The sequence below is a fragment of the Felis catus genome, chromosome C2, assembly GCF_018350175.1.
Source record: "Felis catus isolate Fca126 chromosome C2, F.catus_Fca126_mat1.0, whole genome shotgun sequence".
Lineage (NCBI taxonomy): Eukaryota > Metazoa > Chordata > Mammalia > Carnivora > Felidae > Felis > Felis catus.
The window spans coordinates 76,831,670-76,846,756 of NC_058376.1; the positions used below are offsets into that span (position 1 = coordinate 76,831,670).

The 15,087-nt window shown below is 35.0% G+C and overlaps 1 protein-coding gene across 5 annotated transcripts in view; it reads right to left on the reverse strand.

Moving 5' to 3' along the window:
* Positions 1-15,087, reverse strand: part of OSTN (osteocrin) — a 232,773-nt gene that overhangs the window by 39,388 nt on the left and 178,298 nt on the right. For 3 of the 5 annotated variants that reach the window (XM_045037142.1, XM_045037139.1, XM_045037138.1), the window contains 2 exons: positions 13,914-13,979; positions 4,096-4,124 (listed from right to left, as the gene is read on the reverse strand). The gene's annotated coding sequence lies outside the window, so the exon portion shown is untranslated. The remainder of the gene's footprint in view (positions 1-4,095; positions 4,125-13,913; positions 13,980-15,087) is intronic. The other 2 variants (XM_023260307.2, XM_045037140.1) reach the window with 1 other exon arrangement.

A 15,087-nucleotide genomic window follows, 5' to 3' on the forward strand; every position in this document is an offset into this window, starting at 1 on the left:
ATACTACTAGTCTGTTGCAAAAATTTATGGAAACCTACAAAGATACTTTAAAGGAAGATTCCATTATTTAAAAGCAGGGGTATGTATCTGTAACAAAGTATGTAGAGTCAACATGGTGTGCTGAATGAAATGAATGAAACAGTCTTATGTGGTAGGTAAATAGGAATGCAGAGCAGATATTAACATCCTGGCTTTATTGACAGGAAACTGAAGCTTAGGGAAGGGTAGACATTTGCCTAAGTTGTACAACCACAGTAAATATGAAGAAGTTTATGCCAGAATCCCAGTTAGTCCATTAATGTTTCCCATCTCAGATTCTCATTCTAATGAAAGCAACACAAATCAATATTCTCTAATAACTATTCCAGCAGAGTTTAAGATTTTTCCTTATCAAATCTTAATTTGTGCTTGGATCCCTGAATTAATGCAAGTTTCTTGATATAAAATGATGTCACCCAGAAATAGAAAAAAACTTTAGGGTATGACTGTAGACAATTCTGCTAAGGGGATTTGTTGTTTAATTCCAATGCTTTATAATGAGAAAAACAAGAATCTTTAACACTATGGATAGGAAAAAGCTGGCAGAGTTGCACATACACATTATTGCACCACTTTTACCTTTAGCCCATTTTGTACTTACATATATTTAATAAATATATTAATTTACATTTTAATTGCATTAAACTAGCCAATATAATCAATGAAAAAATACGGTCTAAAATGTACCTGAAAGGCTCAAAATATAAATTTTATAATATGCAACAGGATGCATTTTTTAGGTAAACATTACATGTCAAGCACTGGAGATATAAATGTGAGTAAGACACTCTCCCTGTCCTCCAGTCGCTCACAGCCTGGTCAACCTGGAGACCCCCTCAACCACTTGCCCTGCCCAGGGACTTCCTCCTGCAACACTAGACTCTTAATGCTTCCATTTCTTTCAAGTGCAATGGTTGCAAATAACCATTTTTTAAACATTTGCATTGTACTTTATTATTTTGAAATTAATTTACTTCCTTTCATTATCACATCAGTCACGTTAGATACAGGAAAAATATTATAATTTTGCTTTCTTAAATAGATGTACTGAGACAAGCAGAGTTACTTTAGAATCCTGGTGCCCTAACGCCTGGGACTGTGCTTATACTTTCTAATACAATGAAGTCGACCAATAGAAAGAGGTTGGCCCTTAAGTTACACCAACGTGGTTGTGACTCCTGACTGGGCTGGCTTCTTAGCCTCTCTGTTTCCGTATTTTCATCAGGAATGTGGGGCAAAGATTTACTTTATAGGTTTATTATAAGGATTACAAATAATAAAAGTGACTAGCGCAAGTTAATTATGCAAATAATAGCTGTCATTATCCTGTATTGCCTTCTAAATCTGGCAACCTCACAAAATATGCCCTAGTACTTTTTCATGTTATGAAAAATACTTTTTCACCCTTGTTCATTTTAAGGAACAAAGTTACTGAAATCTAGAATTATGGCAAAGTGGTAGAAGATAAATTATAATAAGGTAATATTGAGTGAGGGAAGGAATTTTACTGAAGAGAGTTAGACGTGGCAAGCACTGTAACATTTGATGTTACAGCATATTATGCATTACCATCAGTTTCAGCAACAATATTTCTATGAAATATTTCCATGAAAATATTAGCATACAACAGAATATCATAATGGGAAGAAAAGAAAGGGAATTAATCAAAATTATACTCAAAAAATAATTATTCAAGTTCTAATTATATTAACAAAAGTGAATTTTAAATTTAATTTTAATATAATTTTATATGATACATCTTTTTGTTTTACAGTTCATAAGAGATCTTTATTGATTTTTTAAAAATCTGTAATTATCTTGTTAGGATCATGATTTTTCACAGGGTTTTGGTGATACTGACTGTATAGCATAGTCAGACTATGTCATAAAAGCAGAAGCACTGTGGGCATGATGGGAATGAAGGATCTTGTTACTGGAACTAGATCTTCCACAAGCATGGAACAACTGAGAAGAAATGGACTGCAAAGGAGGTAGAGGAAGAGGAGAAGCCTCTACCAGCCCTGGCATGGACAGACAAGTCAGAGCTTGCAGGGAAATGCAACCACCAAAATTGTCCCACGGGAACCACAGCTCTGACTTGGTGGGTCAGTGCCCAAGTTGCCAGTGGTGGCCTGGATGACATTTTAAAAGTGCATTTTTCACATGGTTACAGCCTTATGTATCATTAGGAACACAGAATTTTAGAAAGGGAGGGGATGCTCATTGGAAACTGTTGGATTTAATGCTCTCAAGAGATGGAGAGAGTGAGGCTCAGAGACAATGAACTTGGCCAAGGGAGAGGAGATGAAGGGGAGATTTAAGATGGACAAAGAAGAGGAGGGATCAGGGTAAGGCATGGCAGAGGAGCTGTTCCTGTGGGAGCAGCCTCATGCGGAGGCCTGATGTCATGGAACATTGGTAAGGGAAAGGCTGGACAATAACCAGTTCAAGCCAACCAAGGCACCAGGCAATTACTGGCAGGTAATGCTAACCACTGCTCCACAAAGGTACCCTGAGAACAATGTGGACAAAGAAGAGAGAGGGCTCAGTTACAAGAGGCTCTAATCAGAGAGATCTCAGACACAGGGGAGTTGACCTGTATAGAGAGGTATCCAGGGCTAGGAGGGAACTTGGGATCTTTTATAACCTCCCGATCTTTATAACCTCCCAAACTCCAGTTTTACTGAGGAAAGAATGAAGCCCCAGGAAGGCTGAGTGAAAGATGCTGAAGTCAGGACTGGGATTAGAAGTCTGGTCTCCTGACCCCAAAGCTCCTATTCCTCTGATGGCACCATAGTAACTAAGCAAAAGGTGTCCTGTAGGTAGCGATCTCAGTAGATGAAATATCGGCAAGAAGGTTAAATGAGGTGATATGTAAAGATTAACCCCAAGTCTTCATTCCTGACTATAGGAAAAACTGGCTGATGTGGGAGCTTCCCTCCATCATTCTCCCACTCAGTCTCCCTGGCACTTGCAGCCCTTTTGTCTCTTTCCATAATAACAGAATATAATTGAGTCCTACTCTGTGCTCCAGGCTTGTCTGAAGTTACAAACTATACAGTGACAGAGTTGGGGCAATATTTTGGGACTGCTCACTTTGAGTTCTTTTTCTTTGGGACAAGTTCAATTAATCTAATATTATTAAGCAAAGGTTCAAATCATTGAAAGTATTTGAACAAGAAGTTAAAATTATAATCTCGAGGCCCCCAAATCTGGTCTATAAACAGATCTGCTGCTCTACTGCCCATGATTCATTATATAAGAATCAGTTCAAAACTCTGAGAAAAAAAGGAGAGAAACAAATGTCAACTTTAAATGCCATATTGAGTGACATCACAGTGCAATTCACTTACAACGAGACTTCTATTCATATCTATTGGAGAGTTTCCTTAGAAAAATTCTGTAAGAGGGCTGAAGGCCAGTATCAAAATAAAGAGAAGACACAAACTGTATCTGATGCTTTTGGGAAGACATATCAATTTGATAGCTTCTATGGGCATGAAAATAATCATAAATTATTGTTAAAATTATTTAATTTCCAAAAAGGTAACTTAGAAACAAATAATTATCCCATTCCTTAACCTATAGACTCTAGAGGTGTAATTTGAAGGAGGAATATTCCTCATTAGAACTGAATTTATTGAGTATACACTATTACCACACCCTGAAGCAAAATTTTAAATTTCTTACATGTAATTCAAATATATGTTTCAGATTAACTCTCAATTTGATCACTTAATAGCAAGAACACTTCAAATACAAAAGAATAGATATGATTTAACTCTATTCTAAACTGGTACTAATATCATACTTGTATGTTTGAATTTTATAAGAAGAGAAAGAGGATATTTTAGGTTTGAAGAATATAGAATATTGACTCTGGAACTTGATTAATTTAGGGATATTTCTTAGACTCCAATTTTGATAGAAATAAAGATAAGAGAAAACCTTTTCTTTCTACTTAGGTTTTTAAAAGTCAACCATTTTTATACATTTAAAAATTTTATAATATTGGACATCGTTGATGAAAGCAAAATTAAGACTACTAACACTTACAGAAAATCATTATCTTGAGTTGTCTTTCTCTGTTTCAAAGTGGAAAACAAAAGCAAAAATTAATCGATAAATATGAAATGTCTGAACATACAATTAGCTCCACCCTAATTTTGTATTATAAAAATATCTTCTTAGAGTTTCTACTCATTTTAGAGAGATAAATATTACCATAAAACATTCAAGATCAGGATATAATCAAAACATCTTAAAAGTATGTGAAGATAAAAAAAGTAGTTAAAAGAAAAAAAAACCTAAATTTTTCTCATAGCTTTTATATATAACTTACCTTGTGAAAAATCAGGAGATTCTAACTTTAGAATCCTGTCTGTGCAGTTTCTTCCAAACTCAGCCCTGATGGTGAGTTTTCTCTCTGAGTTTTTATAGTCTCAGTTATACACCCCTTACTCCAATCCCTGCCTTTGCTTTCTCTTACATCATTTCTAGGTTTTCCACTGAACATTTTCCCAAGCTTCTCTTCAATCTCTCCTCCCCTCACCCTCTCTCTTACTCTTTTTCTCTGAGTCTTTCTCTTTCTCTCTCCTATTCTCCACATTTATTTTATCTATTGCTTTGATCATGGTATTTAAGTAGCAACAGGAGCTTGGGCTCTGGAAAATTTAAGTATACATTTAGTATTGTGTTCAGCCTTAGACCCATCACTTCTTCCTGAGGTTTTAGTCTAGCTCGGATAATTACACATCAAATCTGGGAAATAAAATGCAGTAAGATTTTTTCAAAAGAAAGTCACTAGGGTATTTCAATGTAAGATTTAGGGAGATTATAATCAGAAACTCAAACTGATTTATTGGTATATTTTTTGGACCCTTACATTAAACGATCATCTATGGAAATGGTGAGTAGTTTCAGGCTCAGTCAGGTGCACAGCTCTGTGTCAGTGAAACTGACAGCTACTTCATAATTAACATTGCTGTACTGGGAAGGTTGTTACCAACAAACCTATAAATACTTAACTGTGACATGTGGGCTATAAATGCAGACGTTGTAATCATTCTTATCTTTCTCTGTCCTCCAGGATTTTAATTTCTTTTTCACCAAGACATTCCTGCCTCTGTCTGAATGTTTTCTTCCTTTCCATTTCCTACTAATCACATTTACAACATTATACATGCAGATTGTAAAAAAAAATAAGTTATTAAGTCCTAGAGGTAATAAGTTATGTGTTAGGTCATTATTAGTTCATTTGGTTCAGCACTAGATAGATCCCCATTTGACAGGTAAAGAAACTGAGGCTAGATAAATTAAGTGATGTTATGAGGTCACACAGCTAGGAAGCAGTAACAGGGCCAGATTTCAAATACCTATCTTCTTAATTCCTTATCCAGTTCTTTTCCCACAACTTCATCCTGTCTCACTATTTAAAAAGCTAGAAAAAAATAACCCAAACCAGATCATGTTTTTGCACAAATAGAAATAAATTTGTTCTTTTTGGTTTTGCTTTAAAAAGCATTTAAAATACTACTCACTAGTGTAGAAACTATAACATGGTTGATTTGGATGTAGGTGGGAACGGACCAGAGCACAGTGAATTCATGGGACAGTAAAATGCTTTATTTTTTATGAAGGGTTTCCAGGGATAACATATGTCTCAACAAGCCTGAAATTTGAGTAGTTGGCAGTGATAGTTCACAAGTCAAGATAAAAATACAGCCTAATTGTGGACCCTTGTTTAGACATTACAGCCATAAAACGATTATGTTAGCTTGAATCCACATGATGGAAAACTCTCAATATAGATTTAATGGATGCATCCTAATGCTACCAGAAGCCAATATTCTTGATGTACCTTCTACCCTTATTTGAAATGCCTCCCTCAGCATGCTGACAAGTGATATCTGTGGCTGATTTATTCCAGATCTGTCCCTGCTTAAACAGCCCAAAGATTCCACCCTATTTGTGGATTTTGTTGACCTAATTCAAAAGTTTGACTTAACTGTTCTGCAGCAGTAGAAATAGCAACAGTTTATTCCAGGAACATAACCATGGTACATTTAAGCCATTTACACAGGATTCTGCATATTATCTACCCTTATATAAATTACTTATGCATTTATACATGACAGAGAAATTCTGTTACCTTGAAAGACAGAGTAGAAACCAGAGTATATGAAGAAATTGAAAGAGAATATACATCCAGTGATAGAAGGGAGAGATTAAGATGAGAAAGGGAGAAGATATTCATGAAAACTTTTCAGCTAGTATATCATTACTTAATCTGCAGGACAACCTTGCTGAAGAGGTATTATTATTCATATTTAACAGATGAAAAAAACTAAAGCTCAAATATGTGAAATGGATAGCCCAAGTGCTCACAGCTTAAAAGTGATGGAATCAGGAGTTGAGACTTGCTCTGTTGGGATTCTGACTGTAAAGAGACGGTACATTGAAACTGAGTAATTTGAGGAGAATTTAATGCAAGCAGAGTGCAAAGGAACCAGAAAGGACATTTCAGTCCTATTATTGGACTAAACCAATAATAGGCAGATAACCCTACTCTTGAAGGGTTAAAGGTAAGTACGGACAGACAGATCTGGGTAGAGAAAGTTGCCTGGCAGAAGTGTGACCTTTCATCAAGGGATACAGCCAGTCAAGAGTCACCTAAAGGGGAGGGAATTTATGAAATAAACACCAAGATTTCAGTCTGCTTCCTCAATATAATCTCCTGTTGTGTTTACCTTTGGTCAAACCCAATTGGAAAAGATATTGGGGCATAGATAAAAGACCCAGCACACTGTTTAACCTCAAAACTGTGTTAAAAGACATACAAATGAGATGCTTGGTAAAGATTATCATGACAGCAAATGCCATGATTTACTTGCATTAAAATCTGATACTTCCTAACATTTTTTTTTTCAAGTTTATTGGGGTGTTATTTATACACACAAAATCCGACCTTTTAAAATGTACAATTTTAGGAGTTCTGACAAATGTAAACGTTATGTAACCTCTGCTAAAATCAAGATATAGACTTTGTCTATATGTACCCCTGCACACCAAATTTTCCTCATGCCTCTTTAGAGTCAACCCCCTCCCCAACCCCCAGGTCCTAGTAACCACCGATTTGATTTCTGTCCCTATAATTTTGCCTTTTCCAGAGGCTGTAGGAAATTATACAGTATGTAGTCTTTGGTGTCTGGCTTCTTTTGCTTAGAATAAAGCTTCTGTGATTTTTCCATGTTGCTAAATGTATCAGCACTTTGTTTCTTTTTAACGAGAGCATTCTATTGGATGGATGTACCACAATTTTTTTTATCCATTCACCAGTTGGTGAAAATTTGGGTAGTTTCCAGTCCGGGATAATTATGAATAAAGCTGTCATAAACATTAACATAGGACTCTTGAGTTGACATTTATGTTTTCAGTTTTCTTGGACAAATACATATATATGAGATTCCTAAATCATGTGGTATGTTTAACTTATTAGGTAATAGCTAAACTGACTTCCAAAGGGGTTCTGCCATTTTGCATTCTTACCAGATATGCATGAGAGTTCCAGTTGCTCAGCATCCTTTCTAGCTTTTGACATTCATTGCTGTTTTCAAAAATTTAGCCATTTTAATAAATGTATACTGGTATCTCACTGTAATTTTTTTAAATGTTTATTTAGTTTTGAGAGAGAGGCAGAGAGAAAGGGAGACAGCAAATCCCAAGCAGACTCCATGCTGTCAGCACAGAGCTCAAGGCAGGGCTCGAACTCATGAATTGTGAGATCATGACCTGAGCTGAAATCAAGAGTCAGATTCTTACCCTACTGAGCCACCCTGGCACCCCTGTCATGGTATTTTAATTTGTATTTTCCTGTTGACTAATGATGTAGAAAATCTTTTCTTGTATTTATTTCCCATTCATATATTTTTGGTAAAGTGTGTGTTCATATTTTTTGCTTAATATGTAGTTGTGAGAGTCCTCATAGGTCTGGACACAAGAATTTTATAAGATTTGTGTTTTGCAATTTTTTTCCACTTTGTGACTTCTCTTTTCATTCGCATAACATGTTCTTTCACAGAGTATTTTTAATTTGATTAAGTCCAATCAGCCATTTTTTTTTAATGGATCATTCTTTTTGTGCCCTGAGAAATCATTCTCTCAGTCAAGTTTGAAAAAAAATTTTTCTCTTTTGTTTACTTTCAGAAGTTTTTCAAAATCTTTTTGGCTATTCTAGATCTTTTACATTGCCATAAAAAAGTTTAGGATCAGCTTGTCAATGTGTACAAAAGAGCTTGCTGGGATTTTATTAGGATTTCATTGAATTTATAAGGTAAGTTTGAGGAAATGTGACATCTTAACAGTATGAAATTTTTTGATCTGTAAACATAGTATACTTCCCTTTTATTTAGATATTGATTTTTCTTAACAATTGTTTTTGTTGTAAAAGGCATATAAATCTTGTATATACTTTGTTAAATGTATTTCCATCTAATTTTCTTGTTGAGGTATAACTGACATATAACATCGTATTAGTTTCAAGTATGCAGTGTAATGTTTCGATATTCATGTACACTATGAAACGATCACCACGGTAATTACCATTGATCTCCATAAAAATAATAATTTTTTTTCTTGTGATGAGAACTTTCAAGTTTTATTCTCTTGGCAACTTATAAATATGCAGTATAGTACTATTAACTATACATTACATAGCCATAACATTTATTTTATGGCTAGAAGGCCGTACCTCTTGACCCTCTTTGCCAATTTACACACCTTCAACCTCTCACTCCTCTCACTCCTTATAACCTTGCCCTCCTGACATAAATTCCACTTGATCATGACATATATCCTTTTCTATATTGCTGGATTTGAAGTGATGTAATTTTTTAAGTATCTTTATTAATGAGGGATATAGGCCTTTTATCTCTTTAAAATTTATATTTCAGATTTCGGTAACATGGTTATATTGGTCTCATAAAATAATCGAGAAGAACTACATGCTTGTCTTAGTCCATTCAGACTGCTATAATTCAAATACCATTGACTAGCTGGCTTCACCAACAAACACGTAGTTCTCATGTTCTGGGAAGTCCAAGATTAAGGAGTCTGCATATTTGTTGTCTGGTGGGTACCTAATTTCTGGGTCATAAATTATGGTCTTCTTAACGTGTCCTCATATGGCAGGGAGAGTGAGAGATCTTTCTGGAACCTGTTTGATAAGGGCAATATTCCCATTAGCGAAAGCTCCGCTGTCATGACCTAATCACCTCCCAAAGACTCCATCTCTGAATAACATCACATTGGGGGGTTAGGATTTCATTCAATACACGAATTTTGCAGGGACACAGATATTCAGTCAATAACAACCCACATCTATTTTCTAGAAGAGTTTGTGCGGAATTTGTATTATTTGCTCCTGGAATGTTTCATCGAAATCCCCAAGTAGGGTCATCTGTGCCATGAGTTGCCTTTGTGGGAAGGTTTTTAATTATAACTTCAAATTCTTTAATATGTCTAGGGCTGATCATTCTAGCTAATTTTCCTGAGTGCGCTCTCATAGCTTTCATTTTTCATATAAAATGTCCATGTCATTAAAGTATTAAAGTTATTTAATTCTGGTGCTCTTTTTCTTCAGTCTTTTTTTAAAATTAGTCATTCTAGAATTCTATACATTTTATTTATCCATTGAAAGAATCAGTATTTGGTAATTTTATTATTTATTTATTTTCATTGTTTTTAAAATTTTTTTAATGTTTACTTATTTTTGAGAGACAGAGAGGCAGAGTGAGAGCGGGGGAGGGACATAGAGAGAGGGAGACACAGAACCTGAAGCAGGTTCCAGGCACTGAGCTGTCAGCACAGAGCTCAACACAGGGCTTGAGCTAAGCTGAGATCATGACCTGAGCAGAAGTTGGATGCTCAAGGGACTGAGCCACCCAGGTGCGTTGGTCATTTTATTTTAATGATTGCTACTTCATATTGTTTTCTTCCTTTTTCCCGATTTGTATTTAATGTGCTCATCTGTTTCAATGTTCTTAATATGGATGCTTAGATTATTGATTATAGATACTTCTTTTTTTTCTAATATAGTTATATAATGTAATATATTTTCCTTCTAAGCACTGCTTTAGTTATATCCTATACATTTTTATATGTTCTGTTTTCATGTTTTATTTAATTTGGAATATTTTCTAATTTTCTTTCAAAGTTTTGACTACTGGTTAGTTAGAATATGTCATTTAATTTCCAAATATTTGGTGATTTTTCCCATATTGTTTTGGTTATTGATTGCTAGTTTGTTTTGTATTAAGGAAACATATTTTATATTATTTTACTGCCTATAAATTTGTCAAGATTTGTCTTATGGCCAATAATATAGTTGGTGGGGTTTCATGTGTACTTTACAAAGAATGTGGGGGTGCATAGGTGCCTCATTCGTTAAACATCTGACTCTTGATTTCGGCTCAGGTCATGATCTCATGGTTCATGAGATCAAGCCCCACATCAGGCTCTGCACTGACACTGTTCAGCTTGCTTGGGATTTGCTCTCTCTCTCTCTCTCAAAATAAAGAAACTTTATTTTTTAAGTTTAAAAACATATAAAGGATGTGTATTCTATTATTAGTGGGTGGAATATTCTATAAGTCTCAGCTAAGTTGGCTGATAATGTTCAAATCTACATTATGATTTTTGTCTACAAAAAATCTACAAATGATTTTTGTCTGCTTGTTCTCCCAATTACTGAAGGATTATTGATGTTTCCAAAATTTCTTTATTTCTGTTTTCAGTTCTATCAGCTTTTGCCTTATGTTAGGGCTTTTTATATCTTTTTATCATTAGGTAATTTATCTTTTATTCCTATTAAAAATCTTTGTTTTGAAGTTTACTTTGTCTGATATTAAAAAATTCACTATAGCTTTCTTTTGATTGTTGATGGCATGGTGTATCTTTTCCCCCACATTCTTTTATGTTCAGTCAATCTAAGCCATCTGACACTGACAATCTCTAAATTTCAATTGGTTTGTTTTGACCATTGCATTTAATGCAATAATTGATGTATTTAAAACTACAGTCTTAAAAATTGTTTTTTTTTTTTTTTTGGTCTCATCTGTTCTCTGTTCCCCATTTTCTCTCATTCTGCCTTATCTTAGATGATTATTTCTACCTACTTTTTATTTTTTGTGTTGTTGCTACAGGTTTACAATATTCAGCACTATGTTGTCACAGTAGTTCTCCAAATATTTTTCTACTTAATACATAATCTAATAATCTTTCAACAGTTCCTTCTACTTTATCCATTTCTTCCTTTATAGTATTACTGTTACACATTTAAAAATTTTACCTGTTATAAACCCAGTTTTTTTCCATTTTTGCTTTACACAGTTATTATTTTAAATGATTTAAAAAATTTTTAAAACCTCATATTTACTACATTTACCATAGCTGATGCTGCTCTGTCTGTGTGTGCATTTAGAGTTACAGTTCCATGTAGTAGTATTTTCCTTTTGCTTGAAGAATTTCCTTTAACCTTTCTTACAGTGTTTTGTTCAAGAAAGTGTTTAATTCATCTTTTTTAGAAATTTTTTTAACATTTACTTATTTTTGAGAGACAGAGAGAGACAGAACACAAGCAGGGCAGAGAGAGAGGGAGACACAGAATCTGAAGCAGGCTCCAGGCTCTGAGCTGTCAGCACAGAGCCTGATGTGGGGCATGAACCCACAAACCTTGAGATCATGACCTGAGCTGAAGTCAGACACCCAACAGACTGAGCCACCCAGGTGCCCCTAATTCACCTTTATTTTTAAATGTTATTATTGTGTACAATGGAATTCTGAGGTGACAATTTTTCTTTCTGTATTTTAAAGCTCACGTTCTATCTTTTTTGGATTAGATAGGGTCTGATGCGAAGTCTGCTATTACCTGCTTGTCTATGTTGTGTTTAATTATATTTTTATTTATATTTATCCTGAAGGTCCCTGAGTTTCTTGATTGTTTTCTTTTATTAATTTACGGGGAAATTGGCTATTATCTCTTCAAATATTTCTTTTGTACCCTTCTCGTTTTTTTTTTCCTGTTATTCTAATTACATGGTTATTAGATCATTTGACACAATCCCCTATCTCCTAGAAGGTCTGATTGTACCTTTTTTTTTAATGTTCATTTATTTATTTTGAAAGCAAGAAAGTGCGCGCGCAAGAGCGCATGCACATATGCAAGTGGGGGAGGGGCAGAGAGAAGGAGAGCTACCATCCCAAGCAGGCTCCACACTGTCAGCACAGAGCCCAATGTGACGCTCAATCTCAAGAACGATGAAATCATGACCTGAGCCAAAATCAAGAGTTGGACATTTAACCTACTGAGCCACTGAAGTGCCCCTAAACTCTTTTCCTTCTCTGTATTTAAGTAAGAATATTTTCTATTGACCTAGCTTCAAATTCATTTACTATTTCCCATGCTGAGTTCAGTGTCTGCTATTGTTTGTGTGTGTTACATTTTCGTATGTCATAGGCCTAGCAAATAAGGATTTCACTTATGTCTTGAGCTTCCAGGAAATATAAATTCTAATGTAGCTTACAAATTGGCTTAAAAATATTATTTAAATATCAACTGTTTTCTTTTGTAACAATTTTAATGATGGCCTTCTTTAGGTGCTCTACCTAAGGTCAAACCTTTTGTGTGCCCTTTCTCCCCTCAGGGGGGCTGCAACCATTTGAAATTTCTACCTCTGATTGTCTACTGACCTCAGTTTCCTGATGCATTCTAAAAAGTTATGGTTTTGCATGATTTTGTAAAAGTGACATTGTCATCCAGCTTCCTATAAGCTAAATGGAAACACAAGTCTTCCTCCTTACATTTTTATGTTGTATAAGAATATTTTGATAATCCATTTCTATTTATTTTTTGACAAGATTGTTTTTATTATCATCCCAACTTTGTAAACAAGAAAACATTTATTTGAGAGATGCAAAGCATGTTCTCTTAGCTAGGTTCTTATCTTCTACTGCATTTTTCATTGATATAAATCATCCCTCGAGTGAAATTCAGAGGTGTGAGAACTGCATTTACAAGCCCCCTCCTATTTTCATTTGTATTCATCCTGAAGTGAACTCCAGAAAGCTACATTTCTGTTTCATCCAATCTTCCAGGTCAGAGGACTAAATGCTGCCTCTGGACTCTAGGAAACTCCTCATGTCACTCTGGATTGCACAGATTTTTGATATATTCCATGTCTAGGGCACACTGCACGTATGTACCTGCTATGATAGAGCATTTTACAACAGACTAGAGCTTTACAGATTCCCCTTTGAGGCAAAGCCCATTGGCTTCTGCCTTTATTTTATGGGGCTAGAGTCTTGTTGGCTGTATTTCAGAAATTGTTTTTACAGCCACACTGTTTGCTGAGCCTGATGGAATACCTTTGCCATTTGATACCTCTGCCCATTACACTCTTTCCCCATTAAGATCACCCGACCAGTTACATTAACTACAGGATTCTGTCTGCTAAACTCCAACAGTTCAAATCATTGACTTTACCAATTTAAGGACATGGAAATGCTGGGACGCCAGAAGCCACACTAGAAGGCTAACTGCCTTATATATTCTTAATTCTCTTTGTCTCTCTCACGCACACGCACACATGGTGTCTGAACATGGAATGATTTGATGACCTGTCAACATATAGCACTTCAAAACTGACAAGTCTTTATATAATTTATGTCACTGCTGTAATAACTGCTCTCCTGTGGATACAACAATACTCTTAGATAACGGGGCAATTATTATTAACACCATTATACAGATGAAAAAACTTTAAAGAATTATATAGATATATAAACTTAGGTATATAAGTTTAAAGAATTATATTTACCTGTTCCTTTAATATGCAAGGAATTTTGCTGGGTCTGTGGAAGTCTTGACCCTGTTCTCAAGGAGCCTATATTTGAATGGGGAAGACAAAATTGAAATGCAAGTAATTCCAAGATGGTCTCCATGTTATGCTGTAAAGAATTCAACCCACCTATTTTAGCTTATTTGCACGATTTTTATAAGCGCTTCTTTCCCTAAAGAATCATCTAATACTTGGAAGTTTTCCAACAATATCATGTCAAGTGTGTTCTCTCCCATGCTGAGTCAGGAATTACTTGTCTAAAGTCAAAATTATAGGAAATTACAGGGGTGGGCACTGAATAATAAGAATAACCATTTATTGATTACCTTCTTTGATACAGGTATTGTATTATGCTTTTGCAGTCATTATAAAAATAAACATAATTTTACCATGTGACAGCATTGTTATTAAATTCTCACTTCTATGCAGTGAAGGGAGACTGTGATTATCCTCATCTTACAGAAGAAGAAATAAAAACTTAGCCAAAGTCAATAAACTGGCTAATAGTAAAGCCAACATTTCAGTCAAATTTTTCAGATGTTAAAGTTTATGTTTTTTAGCAACTACACTGTACTGTCTCTCCATGTCATCCTAAAAACAATCTTACACAGTAAGTACTATCCACAATTAAATCATGGGGAAACTAGGTTTGGACTATGTTCAAAGTCATACAGGTGTAAATGAGAGAGCTGGGATTTGTGTGCAGGAAAGACTATTCCAAAACCTTTTCTCTAAACCCTACTCAAGACTGTTTTCCACTGTACTACACCAGAGACACTGAGAGGTAAACTTGACAGCTCTGGGTATCCTTGCCTTTCCTGATATGCATCTGTTTAGGCAATCAGCTTCCATCACAGTGGAGAAGTAATATCTCCATGAATTATGCATCCCTTAAACTTGCCTCCATGAACTCACACTGGGAAGGATCCTCAGGCATATCAAAATAAATAAAAATTTTTTTAATATGCCATGGGACATAACCTCTCAAATAAGTAGGAAATGCCACTAACAAGCTGATTAAATTCTCTAAGCATCTAGTAAAGCAAAGCTTTACTTTAAGTAAACATACCCAGTACAAACACAATGATAGAGATGTCTAAACATGCTAACAAAACTTTTAAACACAGATATGATATCCAAAGGATGGAGGTAA